Source organism: Panulirus ornatus, chromosome 13 (genome assembly GCF_036320965.1).
Source record: "Panulirus ornatus isolate Po-2019 chromosome 13, ASM3632096v1, whole genome shotgun sequence".
NCBI lineage: Eukaryota > Metazoa > Arthropoda > Malacostraca > Decapoda > Palinuridae > Panulirus > Panulirus ornatus.
In genome coordinates this window covers 45,932,302-45,946,872 of record NC_092236.1, presented here as the reverse complement: position 1 = coordinate 45,946,872, position 14,571 = coordinate 45,932,302, and positions in this window count along the sequence as shown.

Genomic DNA, 14,571 nt, shown 5'->3' with positions numbered 1-14,571 from the left:
CCACAGCCTCAGAAGCACGGTACTGACATAAGGCCCACAGTTCAGGCACTAATGCAACCTCATCCCCCGCCACCGACCAAATCTGGTACAAACAAACTCTCAGTGCATGATGACCCACCAAACACTTAATAGTCGCCGACTGTGACACATCCTTTAGACACCCGCTCCCAGAGCAAACCCTTCTGATACCGCTTTTTTCAGGGAAACACGCGTCATGCTATCACACCAAAGGTCTGGCCACGACCCATCATTACAAGCGTATCAAACAGAAAATGTAACCTATACAAGATCCTTCCTGCTTACGAGGTCACTAGCCCAATGAAGAGACAGAAACATTAAATCCTCAGCTGCCCATCATATCTGAATTCTCTGAGTGAGTGTTTAAGTGCTGTGGGATATTCATCAAGGGATGCTGGGGCTACATCGACGACGACGAAGTCGACCACATTTATATACCCTCCGCTGCGTAGGTGGTCTGCAGATGGTGAGCCACACGAGTGGATGAGCCTGGGTTTGGTCGCGTGTATTCAGGTCACACTCGAACTGTATCTCTGGTATGGCTATTTACATTATCCAATTCGAAGGAAAGGTACAACGTAAGACCTGACATTTTCTTCTAAGGCCTGTAGGAAAATCATTGTTGTTGATGGCGTAATCCATACTGTCAAGTGATAGATAGTGAAAGAGTCTTTAGAGAGTTAAACTTTAGACTGAGGTCAGCTTTTATTCATCCTGGGAGAAAATACCGATCTAGCTGGCTGGTGGGTGGCCTTGCGCTGGCCGAACAAGGAGAATGATGAAGGTCTGTTGTCAAACTAATACATGGACTTTTATCTGTGGGGATGATGAGATGCAACATCCGGCAGTTGATGCAGTACCACATTAATACTGGCAGGTGAAGGTGAGAGAGGCTTGTGGGAGGTTGTTCTCCTATGTATCGTCCCCACGTTTTACCTGTCCGTGTCATATCTACTTACGTAGTGATTAACCATGATGATGAGAATGATACCAGTGTACCTTTGTGGAGGAGTAATTTACAGATTGCTACTTTCTCCTTCTATTTTCTCTTTTTTATAATGACCGACAGGGTACAGGTAAAACATGCCCCACACAAGGACATCTTGGGTGAAAGGAAAAAGTAATAAGAAAAAGATAAGAAATGATCAGGGGTCCACCTTGTCTGTAGACATGACTCCTAAAGGAAGAAAGGTTACATGAAGAGGAAAGGACAGACGAAGGAAAGAAATTCTACAGCTTAGCTGTTCCAGGAAAGAAGGAGGCATCGTAACAGCCGGTCCTCGAGGGCCGGTCTCCACACAGAGGTGGTGGGAAGTGGGATCCAAACTGTGTGCCACGGGCGGGGACGCATCCAGACAGCTCACGCGAACGATGGCCAAAACAATACCTACAGGTGAGAGAGAGAGAGAGAGAGAGAGAGAGAGAGAGAGAGAGAGAGAGAGAGAGAGAGAGAGAGAGAGAGAGAGAGAGAGAGAGAGAGAGAGAGAGAGAGAGAGAGAGAGAGAGAGAGAGAGAGAGAGAGAGAGAGAGAGAGAGAGAGAGAGAGAGAGAGAGAGAGAGAGAGAGAGAGAGAGAGAGAGAGAGAGAGAGAGAGAGAGAGAGAGAGAGAGAGAGAGAGAGAGAGAGAGAGAGCATCAACATCCAGGCGTTTGAAAAAGGAAGGCCGAAGAGAGGTGATGCCAGTAGAATTAATAAGAGGGCAGGCTTTTGATTCCACTCTAGTTAACATAGTTAACAGAGAGATGGAGGATAAGCCACCCCAGATATGTGAGCAGTAGCCCACGCTTATGTGAATGAAACTCCTGTGGATATGACACAACTGTCCACAAGAAGAGTTTCCGCCCCTGTGGAACACTCCCACTTTTGCGAAGCAGACTTTGTGATGCTGATCACACGATGTCTCCAAGATAGAGCGAAGGACATGGTTACACCCAACATGTTTATGTTATTACAATGCTGAATTATAGCATTTTGTAACTGAACCGAGGGCAACGAATGATTCCTCGAGATACAGGGAGAAATTGCGTTTAGCACTATTAGATTTCACAGGGTTACTGCTTCTCTGCTTCGAGATGCTAGCGCAGGTACAAACCGGAAGGGGAAACATGATCAATGCGAGAAAGAGAACGAGTATCAAATTTAAGGAAGGAAGGGAGAAAAAGTGAGTTGAAGTATAAATAGGAATCATTAGCATGAAAGAGAATGGGGTTAGAAGTACAAGAGGCGAGAAAGAATGGGTGATAGGACAGAACCCTCAGGAACACTATTATTGATAGGATAGGAGAGGAAGTCGCAATGGAACGGCATGAAAAGAAATTATTCAGTAGAAAACAGAACGAAGGAGCGAAACTAAGGAAAGGGAATTTAGATAGCAAAAACGTATACCACACTCTGTCAAATGCTTTGCAGATGCCATGAGCTACTACAAATGTTTCACCAAAATCACTGAGAGAGGAAGACCAGAGGTGAGTCACATGGGAGAGATCACTGGGAAATCCATACTAGTGATCTGAAAGAAGGATATGGGATTTTAATTGTTTAAGAAAGTTAGAGTTAAGAAGTTTCAAAGAATTTTCCGACAACAGATCTGAGAGTGGTGGGGCTATAGCTAAAGGGGCTAGAGTTGTCTTCTTTCTCAGAGATGGGATGTACCAAGGCGTGATCGCAAGAGTAAGGAAAAATCTGGGTTTTCAAAACAGAGGCGAGATAGGTGAGAAAAAATTGTTGCTAGCTCGGAGACATGCTTCCTTAGAACTCAAAGTGGTATGACACCTGAGCCATATGCCTCGCCCACCTGGCGCTGGGAGAGTACCTGGAAGACACTGCGGGAGGAGAATATAGGAGATAACATAGGTTCGGAGGGAGGAGATGGATGCAGAGGATTAGATGCTAAAAAATCAGAGTAAAGTTTGACGAAAATAAGGTACCAAAAAGAGCGGCAACATCAGTTGGAGAGTTAGCAATAGATTGACCAGGTCGGGAGAGAGGTGTGGAACAAAATGATTTGTCAGCAGAAATCAAGTCAGCATACCTTTTTTATGAAAGCGTGCTTGACATGGCGAAGAACAGCTCTGCAGCGATCTGGATGGCTACCAATTCTATTGACGGACAACCGTCTTGGCTAGTGCAGAGTGGACAACCTCTGAGGCTCAAATTTTGGTGTGGAACTACGATGTTTGTCGCTTGTAACCACGTTGTCCATGACGGAGCTACTGCACTTCCCACATAATCAGGGTCACTTAATCTGTGCCTCAGCTCCGACAGCTCATGAGATATTGTGTGATCTGGGTTAATGCCTCTCTCATGACTTGCGGGTTATAAACCCTAAAGTGGAGAGATCCATGTGGTCAGCACCTCATATGTGGATAGACTCATGTAGTCAGTACTTCAAGTGTGGAGAGATCCATGTGGTTAGCAGCTCAGATGTGGAGAGACTCATGCAGTTAGCACCACAACTGTGGAAATAGCCATGTAGTCAGTACTTCCACTGTGGAGAGGCTCATGTAATCAGCATTTCCAGTGTGGAGAGACCTATGCAGTCAGCAGATCAGGTAGAACCAATGTAGTCTGCACATTATCTCTGGTGATGCATGAAGTGCAACATACATGGACCTCCTCGTCGGTATTATCATAGCAATAATTCATATATGACTGGAGCGACACAACCTCTCATTTTAGGGCGTACAGGCGAGTCACAGGTATGCGAAGGTGCTTTGTTATGTCTCAAGGAAGGTTCTGGGGTTAATCTTTATTGTGTTAAAATGCTCCGGAGGATCTCTGTTAAACAATAAGTTCCATATAGTAAAATTCTTTCGATCAAATTTCCAAAGTAACATAGAACTAATAATCTGTCTATTGTTCAGTTGATGAACCGAACTACAGTCTCGCTTCACGGTGTCAGATAAGCACTGTATTAATGAACAAGAAGGTTGAAAGATATTCACAAAGTAAGAAAGACCTTGAAAAACACTTAATCGGTTACTTTTCTAATGAAAGTATAAATGAAGCAAAAGTAAGAGAATCTAAGATAACAATATTGAATTTCACTTCTTATGGATCTTGGGATTTTATATTTGCGACACACTGGTGGGATCTCCCGTGGGTATTGTTTCTTCGACTACAACGTTAACCTAACCACTGTTGAGGATAATTCTTATGCGCTCACACCTTCTGGTGGATCTGTCCACACACACACACACACACACACAAACACACACAACGAGCCAGCCCACTCCCTCTGAAATCTGCTCTTTCCTAGACGACCCTAAAGGGACGGTATGCTGACCGACCTACTACCTGCTCTCTACTTTGAATGCTCAATAGCCACAGACTTTGCATGGGGAGCGATCAACGACCACTCCGGACCTTACCTGACGAGTGACCAAGGTCAAACGACATAGGGGAAAAGCGGGGGGGACCTGATTGCTTCTCCGGCTGATGAAACCTACATGACCACAGTGGAGCGTTGTGACAAACTGATCCCCAACCACTGTTAATGATCACTGCTACACTCACGCCTCGACGGACACTGGGAAAATTAGAAACATAAATTACCCGAGGGTTAAAGCGCGTGACATGAGTCGTCTCAGACAAGCTAGATCATGTCACCACCTTGATGTGCCTGTCACGTCATCATCTTGGGTTGCCCATACTGTCATTACCACCTTAGGTTGCCCATCATGTCATTACCTTGGGTTGCCCATCATGTCATTACCTTGGGTTGCCCAGCATGTCATTACCTTGGGTTGCCCATCATGTCATTACCTTGGGTTGCCCATCATGTCATTACCTTGGGTTGCCCATACTGTCATTACCTTGGGTTGCCCATACTGTCATTACCTTGGGTTGCCCATCATGTCATTACCTTGGGTTGCCCATCAAATCACTACCTTGGGTCCAGCTTCTGCAAAAACCTCTGATGTGGTTGACGGTGTAGAAGGTGGGGAGGCGTTCGTGTGGATGGTTTGTGCGACAACGCCAGACACCTTCATCGTATTGTTATGGTTTCTTGCAGCAGCAGTAGCAGCGACTGCTACAAACACTAGCAACAAAAACAGTGTACAGTATGTAAATCTTATCTCTCCAATCTTCATTCATTGCTCCTTTCTACTTTCTACTTCTTTTTCTTTCAGATCTTAATTGTTAATTCATCACTCTTTATCTACTTCGTCTTCTGTTCCCGTTTTGTCAACTTCCTCATCTTCTTTCTTTTTCCTTTTCATGTCGTATATCTCTATTTTCATTGGTCACCTGCTTCATCACTTTTTCTGAGTTTCATCATTTATCTCTTCCTTCTGCTACATTTATCAAACGTGCTATGTTATCTTTCTGCTACATTTATCACACATACTACATTGTTTATCTACTACATTTATCATGCGTACTACATTATTTATCTGCTACATTTATAATGCGACTACGTTATTTATCTGCTACATTTATCATGCGTACTACATTATTTATCTGCTACATTTCTCACACATACTACATTATTTATCTGCTACATTTATCATGCGTACTACATTATTTATCTGCTACATTTATCATGCGTACTACATTATTTATCTGCTACATTTATCATGCGTACTACATTATATATCTACTACATTTATCATGCGTACTACATTATTTATCTGCTACATTTATCATGCGTACTACATTATCTATCTGCTACATTTATCATGCGTACTACATTATATATCTACTACATTTATCATGCGTACTACATTATCTATCTGCTACATTTATTATACGTACTACATTATCTATCTGCTACATTTATCATGCGTACTACATTATTTATCTGCTACATTTATCATGCGTACTACATTATATAACTGCTACATTTATCACACATACTACATTATTTCTTCCCTGCTACTTTAGCATCACGATTTTGATCTATGATACCATTCAAAAACTCTTTCCTTTCTGCTTGCCTCCATTTACCTCATTCCTCCTTATTAAAATTCAGACTGGCTTACGATCCTTCCTGAAGTGGGATGTGAACGCCAGCTGGTGAAGCCGCTCCGCCTGCAGCTGTAGCGAGAGGGTACACTACACAACAGTTAGAAAGTGTCTTAAAATGCCACACTGGCTAAACCTTGACCCACGTTACGTTCCACTTGGCAGGTTGTAACACCGCCACAGCCGTCACCATCACCACTACCACAACCATCACCACCGTCACCATCACCACTACCACAACCATCACCACCGTCACCATCACCACTACCACAACCGCCACCACCACCACCATCATTATCATCACTACTACTACTACTACTACTACTACTACTACTACTAATTACCATCACCACTACCGCGACCATTCTCTCCCCCCCACTATCACCTCTCCCCCTACCATCATTATAACCACTACCACTACCATCATTCCCGGCACACTAGTCCTCTCATAGAGATGTTGGTAGCATACCTTGGTGCTGTGTTGGTAGCTCAGGATGGCACTGTTTTGGTAGCGCAGCTTGGCGCTTTTTTGGTAGCGTAGTTTGGCGCTGTGTTGTTAGCGTAGCTTCGCCCTGTGTTGATAGTATAGCTTGGCGCTGTGTTGGTAGTGTAACTTGGCGCTGCGTTAGTAGTGTAGATTGCCGCTGTGTTGGTAGTGGAGACTTGGTAACCCAACGGGATTCTGGGTCACGCAGTACATAGACGAGAGACAGATTCAGTCAGTGAGTATCCTATCTCCTCGGAGACAGTTAGCCAGCTCAGGGGAAATAACATTCAGAAATCTCGGTGAGCTTGCACCTCGATTTGTTACAAAAGGTGTCTTTTACAGTGTGCATGGCTTGCCTCCTGTGAGATTAATGGACCAGTAATGTTTCTACAAGTGGCACTGATAACTTCAATTCCTACAAGGCATCCTGGCTGAGTCGCGCCTGTGTAGGTCGAGCCTGTGTGGGTTGAGTCTGGTTGGGTCGAACAGCTGTTTGGATCGAGTAGCTGTTTGGGTCGAGCACCTGTTTGGGTCGAGCGTCTGTAGGGCACCAGTCAGGGTCCCGGCTGAGAAGAGTATTAAGGACGTGCTTCTGGCGTGAAGTGCGAGCACGGACCGACCTGACGTTTAGGACGAGGGTCCATCGTTAGACAACGGACACATCCTCCAGCTACTAAAAATCCAGCTAAGACCCTCTGTTACACACTCAAGTGAACTCTGAGCAGCAGAGAGCAAGAAGTCCCTTGCAATTGTGAATAAGAATGTTTAGTTACTATTAGTATCTATGTAGGAATGCATGCCACATCATTTCTGATACTGTGAGTAGCCTTAGATATTTACTACATTAATATCCGCGGACCCGTACATAATGACTGATTATACTAGTAGTGTTGCAACCAGTTAGATATTAAGATTCCAATTATTGCGTGTCGACGCACATTTGATTGTGACTTAATGTAGACTCATGTCATTCCATCTGGGTATTAAATGTAAGAAGGTTATTGGCTTTTCCTTAGCCCACTGAAAAGAGAGTACTCAAAGTATGCTTGACAGGCCATTGGCCTAGTTGGGTGATTAATATCTTTATTCAAACCATGGTATGGGCCCCCATGGTAATCTCACTTGAACATCATCATCTATCAAATCATAATCTTCAGTAAGTACGTTTCTATTCACTATGTTTGTATATATATATATATATATATATATATATATATATATATATATATATATATATATATATATATATATATATATATATATATATATATTTATTTATATCTATTATGCTTTGTCGCTGTCTCCCGCGTTAGCGAGGTAGCGCATGGAAACAGACGAAAGAATGGCCCAACCCACCCACATACACATGTATATACATACGCGTCCACACACGCACATATACATACCTATACATCTCAACGTATACATATAATACACACACAGACATCAACATATATACGCATGTACATAATTCATACTGTCTGCCCTTATTCATTTCCGTCGCCACCCCGACACACATTAAATGAAAACCCCCTCCCCCCGCATATGTGCGAGGTACCGCTAGGAAAGACAACAAAGACCCCATTTGTTCACACTCACTCTCTTGCTGTCATGTATAATGCACTGAAACCACAGCTCCCTTTCCACATCCAGGCTCCACAGAACTTTCCATCGTTTACCCTAGACGCTTCACATGCCTTGGTTCAATCCATTGACAGCACGTCGACCCTGGTATACCACATCGTTCCAATTCACTCTATTCCTTGCACGCCTTTCACTCTCCTGCATGTTCAGGCCCCAATCACTCAAAATATTTTTCACTCCACCTTTCCACCTTCAATTTGGTCTCCCACTTCTCGTTCCCTCCACCTCTGACACATATAGCCTCTTTGTCAATCTTTCCTCACTCATTCTCTCCAAACCATTTCAAAACACCCTCTTCTGCTCTCTCAACCACACTCTTTTCATTAACACACATCTCTCTTATCCTTTCATTACTTACTCGATCAAACCACCTCACACCACATATTGTCCTCAAACATCTCATTTCAAGCACATCCACCATCCTCCGCACAACTCTATCTATAGTTCACGCCTCGCAACCATATAACATTGTTGGAACCACTATTCCTTCAAACATACCCAGTTTTACTTTCCAAGATAACGTTCTCGACTTCCACACATTTTTCAACGCTCCCAGAACTTTCGTCACCTCCCCCACCCTATGATTCACTTCCGCTTCCATGGTTCCATCCGCTGCCAAATCCACTCCCAGATATCTAAAACACATCAATTCCTCCAGTTTTTCTCCATTCACACTTACCTCCCAATTGACTTGTCCCTCAACCTTACTGTACCTAATTACCTTGCTTTTATTCCTGGGAAATTATATGGGAGGGTATTGATTGAGAGGGTGAAGGCATGTACAGAGTATTAGGCTGGGGAAGAGCAGTGTGGTTTCAGAAGTGGTAGAGGATATTTGGATCAGGTTTTTGCTTTGAAGAATATATCTGAGAAATACTTAGAAAAACATATGATAGGCATATGATAGAGTTAATAGAGATGCTCTGTGGAAGGTATTAAGAATATATGGAGTGGGAGGCAAGTTGCTAGAAGCAGTGAAAGGTTTTAACGAGGATGTAAGGCTTGTGTATGAGTAGGAAGAGTGGAAAGTGATTGATTCTCAGTGAATGCCGGTTTGCGGCAGGGGTGCGTGATGTCTCCATGGTTGTTTAATTTGTTTATGGATGGTGTTGTTAAGGAGGTGAATGCAAGAGTTTTGGAGACAGGGGCAGGTATGCAGTCTGTTGTGGATGAGAGGGTTTGGGAAGTGAGTCAGTTGTTGTTCGCTGATGATACGGCGCTGGTGGCTGATTCGGGTGAGAAACTGCAGAAGCTGGTGACTGAGTTTGGTAAAGTGTATGAAAGAAGAAAGCTTAGAGTAAATGTGAATAAGATCAAGGTTATTAGGTTCAATAGGGTTGAGGGACAAGTTAAGTGGGAGGTAAGTTTGAATGGAAAAAAAACTGGAGGAAGTGAAGTGTTTTAGATATCTGGGAGTGGACTTAGCAGCAGATGGAACCATGGAAGCGGAAGTGAGTCACAGGGTGGGGGAGGGGGCGAAAGTTCAGGGAGAGAAGAAGAATGTGTGGAAGGCGAGAACGTTATCTCGCAGTGCAAAAATGGGTATGTTTGTAGGAATAGTGGTTCCAACAATGTCATATGGTTGCGAGGCATGGGCTATAGATTGGGTTGTGTAGAGGAGGTTGTATGTGTTGGAAATGAAATGTTTGAGGACAATATGTGGTGTGAAGTGGTTTGATCAAGAAAGTAATGAAAGATCAAGAGAGATGAGTGGTAATAAAAAGAGTGTGGTTGAAAGAGCAGAAGAGGGTGTGTTGAAATGGTTTGGTCACATGGAGAGAATGAGTGAGGAAAGATTGACAAAGAAGATATATGTGTCAGAGGTGGAGGGAACGAGGAGAAGTGGGAGACCAATTTGCTCTTATTCACATTTACTCTCAGCCTTCTTCTTTCACACACTTTACCAAACTCAGTCACCAACTTTTGTAGGTCCTCACTCGAATCAATCCCTAGCGCTGTATCGTCAGCAAACAACAACTGACTCACTTCCCTTTCATCCAGAACAGACTGCATACTTGCCCCTGTCTCCAAAACTCTTGCATTTACCTCCCTAACAACCCCATCCTTAAGCAAATCAAACAAGCATGGAAACATCACGCACCCCTGCAGCAAACCGACATTCACTGGGAACGAATCACTTTCCATGCTTCCTACCCGTACACAAGCCTTACATCCTTGATAAAAGCTTTTCACTGCCTCTAGCAACTTGCCTCCCACACCATGTACTCATAATATATTCCACAGAGCATCTCTATCAACTCTATCATATGCCTTCTCCAGATCCATAAATGCTACATACAAATCCTTCTGTTTTTCTAAGTATTTCTCATATATTCTTCAGAGCAAACACTTGATCCACACATCCTCTACCACTTTTGACACTACACTGCTCTTCCCCAATCTGATGCTCTGTACATGCCTTTACCCTCTCAATCAATACCCTCCCATATAATTTCCCGGGAATACTCGACCAACTTATACCTCTGAAATTTGAACACTTACCCTCATCCCTTTGCCTTTGTACAAAGGCATTATGCATGCATTCCGCCAATCCTCATGCACTTCACCATGAATCATACATACAGTGAATATCCTTACCAACCAGTCAACAACACGGTCACTCCCTTTTTGATAGATTCCACTGCAATACCATCCAAACCCGCCGCCTTGTCGGCTTTCATCTTCCGCAAAGTTTTCGCTACCTCTTGTCTGTTTACGAAACCATTCTCCCTGGCCCTCTCACTTCATACACCACCTCGACCAAAACACCCTATATCTGCAACTCTATCTTCAAATACATTCAACAAACCTTCAAGATGCTCACTCCATCTCACTCTCACTTCACTACTACTTGTTATTACCTTCCCATTAGTCCCCTTCAACAATATTCCTATATATATATTTGTCTCCCAATGTTCACTCTAAATGAGTTCATTAACGTGTTTGTTCATCTATTTCTACAGAAAGATAAGCCATGTACAAACCAGGCGGCCACTAGCCTACCTGTCAGACACTCAGTGAAGTGTCCAGACCTGGTCTCAAAATGATATATTTCGTGCATATGTTGCAAGCGGAGCAACATCTCTCACTGGCATGGAATTGGTTAAGAGCATAATATAAGGTAAGCGCAATACGCATTATACCGCAGGCGTAACACATGTCCGTCTCAGTGATTCTCTCGGAAAAATAAAAAAACAACTGACACAAAAATATCCGACACCGTTGCTTCATAGGAATTGAAATGATGGTTTCTGACAGGCGAGTGAAGTGGGGGAGTCGTGTCTGAGATCACTAACACTAGGTGTAGTAATGCTTCACTGGGTTTCGTAGTACAGCTCCGGTGTTCGAAGTTTCGTCTTTGCTCTAGTGGGAGTAGCGTGGTGTGCTTTAGTCATAAGGAAGGATATGCGAATAGTGGACAGTGGTCGCCATCTCACCCAGACGTAGGCACCAATGAAGAGAGAGAGAGAGAGAGAGAGAGAGAGAGAGAGAGAGAGAGAGAGAGAGAGAGAGAGAGAGAGAGAGAGAGAGAGAGAGAGAGAGAGAGAGAGAGAGAGAGAGAGAGAGAGAGAGAGAGATGTGCATAAGACTGGACATAGATGGTGTGTGCTGTACATAGGACTATACACAGATGTGCATCGTATTTCGACTGAATACAGATGTTGTGGTCCGTATGTGTACAACTGGATGCAGATGTTGTGTTCCGTATGTAGGACTGGATATACATGGGGTGTTCCGTATGTAAAGACTGGATGTGGATGGTGCGTTCCATATGTAAGATTTCGTGCTTTCCATAATATGCTTGTAAGGCAACCATTGAGAATTCTATGGACGACCAGGTGTGCTCAAGCCATGAGGAATTTATCATTCAGTAATAATCGGCCGTCTGGAAGGCACACAGTTCTACTGAGCGAGAGGTCACCAGCTAGCAAGCAGTGGTCCTTGGGTATTTCCGTGTGAATACAGTTCTTTAGTGTAGGCAACTGTGAAAGTATTTACTCCCAGTGATCGAGGTACATCATTATCTTTGCTTGTGATACATTCAAAGCTTAGTCACCTGAGGCAAAGAAGCCGTGTGAATGTGGAATGTTACCCATTACTCTCCCAGCCCAATTTGGCGTGTCGTCTCATGGTATTCCCGAAGGCCAACCAAAAAAAACGACGAAGTGAAAATGGTATCCCGAGACACGAGAAGGTCTTTACTTTCCACAACATGAAGGAAGTCTTGAATGTATGATGACAAACGCAAACATTCAGGTCACCAGGTTCTAGGTCGCTAACCGGGACTGATGTGACTGTCAGCTTGTTCGGGTAAACAGGTGGTTTTAAGGTAACCACAAACACCTTTATGTAAGCTGAGACAGGATGAGACACCGAGCTCCTAATAAAGGTTATCCAATTAATGATTATATATATATATATATATATATATATATATATATATCATACTTTGTCGCTGTTTCCCACGTTAGCGAGGTAGCGCAAGGAAACAGACGATATACACATGTATATCATACACGTCCACACACGCACATATAAATACCTATACATCTCAGCGCATACATATATATGTATACACACACACACACATATACATATATACACATGTGCATAATTCATACTATCTGCCCTTATTCATTCCCGTCGCCACCCCGCCACACATGAATTGAAAACCCCCTCCCCCCGCATGAGCGCGAGATAGCGCTAGAAAAGACAACAAAGGCCACATTCGTTCACACTCAGTCTCTAGCTGTCATGTATAATGCACCGAAACCACAGCTCCCTTTCCACATCCAGGCCCCACCAAACTTTACATGGTTTACCCCAGACGCTTCACATGCCCGGGTTCAATCCATTGACAGCACGTCGACCCCGATATACCACACCGTTCCAATTAACTCTATTCCTTGCACGCCTTTCACCCTCCTGCATGTTCAGGCCCCGATCACTCAAAAACTTTTTCATTCCATCTTTCCATATTCAATTTGGTCTCCCACTTCTCCTCGTTCCCTCCACCTCCGACACATATATCCTCTTGGTCAATCTTTCCTCACTCATTCTCTCCATGTAACCAAACCATTTCAAAACACCCTCTTCTGCTTTCTCAACCACACTCCTTTTATTGCCACACATCTCTCTTACCATTTCATTACTTACTCGATCAAACCACTTCACACCACATATTGTCCTCAAACATCTCATTTCCAGCACATTCACCCTCCTCCACACAACTCTATCTATAGCCCACGCCTCGCAACCATATACCATTGTTGGAACCACTATTCCTTCAAACATACCCATTTTTGCTTTCCGAGACAACGTTCTCGACTTCAACACATTTTTCAAAGCTCCCAGGACTTTCGCCCCCTCCCCCACCCTGTGACTCACTTCCGCTTCCATGGTTCCATCCGCTGCTAAATCCATTCCCAGATATCTAAAACACTTCACTTCCTCCAGGTTTTCTCCATTCAAACTTACCTCCCAATTGACTTGTCCCTCAACCCTACTGTGCCAAATAATCTTGCTCTTATTCACATTTACTCTCAGCTTTCTTCTTTCACACACCTTACCAAACTCAGTCACCAGCTTGTGCAGTTTCTCACCCGAATCAGCCACCAGCGCTGTATCATCAGCGAACAAGTGACTCACTTCCCAAGCTCTCTCATCCACAACAGACTGCATGAATACTTGCCCCTCTTTCCAAAACTCTTGCATTCACCTACCTAACAAACTCATCCATAAACAAATTAAACAACCATGGAGATGTCACGCACCCCTGCCGCAAACCAACATTCACTGAGAACCAATCGCTTTCTTCTCTTCCTACTCGTACACATGCCTTACATCCTCGATTAAAACTCTTTACTGCTTCTAACAACTTGCCTCCCACACCATATATTCTTAATAACTTCCACAGAGCGTCTCTATCAACTGTATCATATGTCTTCTCTAGATCCATAAATGCTATATACAAATTCATTTCCTTTTCTAAGTATTTCTCACATAAATTCTTCAAAGCAAACACCTGATCCACACATCCTCTACCACTTCTGAAACCACACTGCTCTTCCCCAATGTGATGCTCTGTACTTGCCTTTACCCTTTCAGTCAATACCCTCCCATATAATTTCCCAGAGATACTCAACAAACTTGTACCTCTGTAATTTGAGCACTTACTCTTATCTCCTTTGCCTTTGTACAATGGCACTATGTATGCATTATGCCAATCCTCAGGCACCTCACCATGAGTCATACATACATTAAATAACCTTACCAACCAGTCAACAATACAGTCACCGCCTTTTTTAATAAATTCCATTGCAATACCATCCAAACCCGCTGCCTTGCCGGCTTTCATCTTCCGAAAAGCTTTTACTACCTCTTTCCTGTTTACCAAATCTTTTTCCCTAACCCTCTCACTTTGCACACCACCTCGACCAAAACACCCTATATCT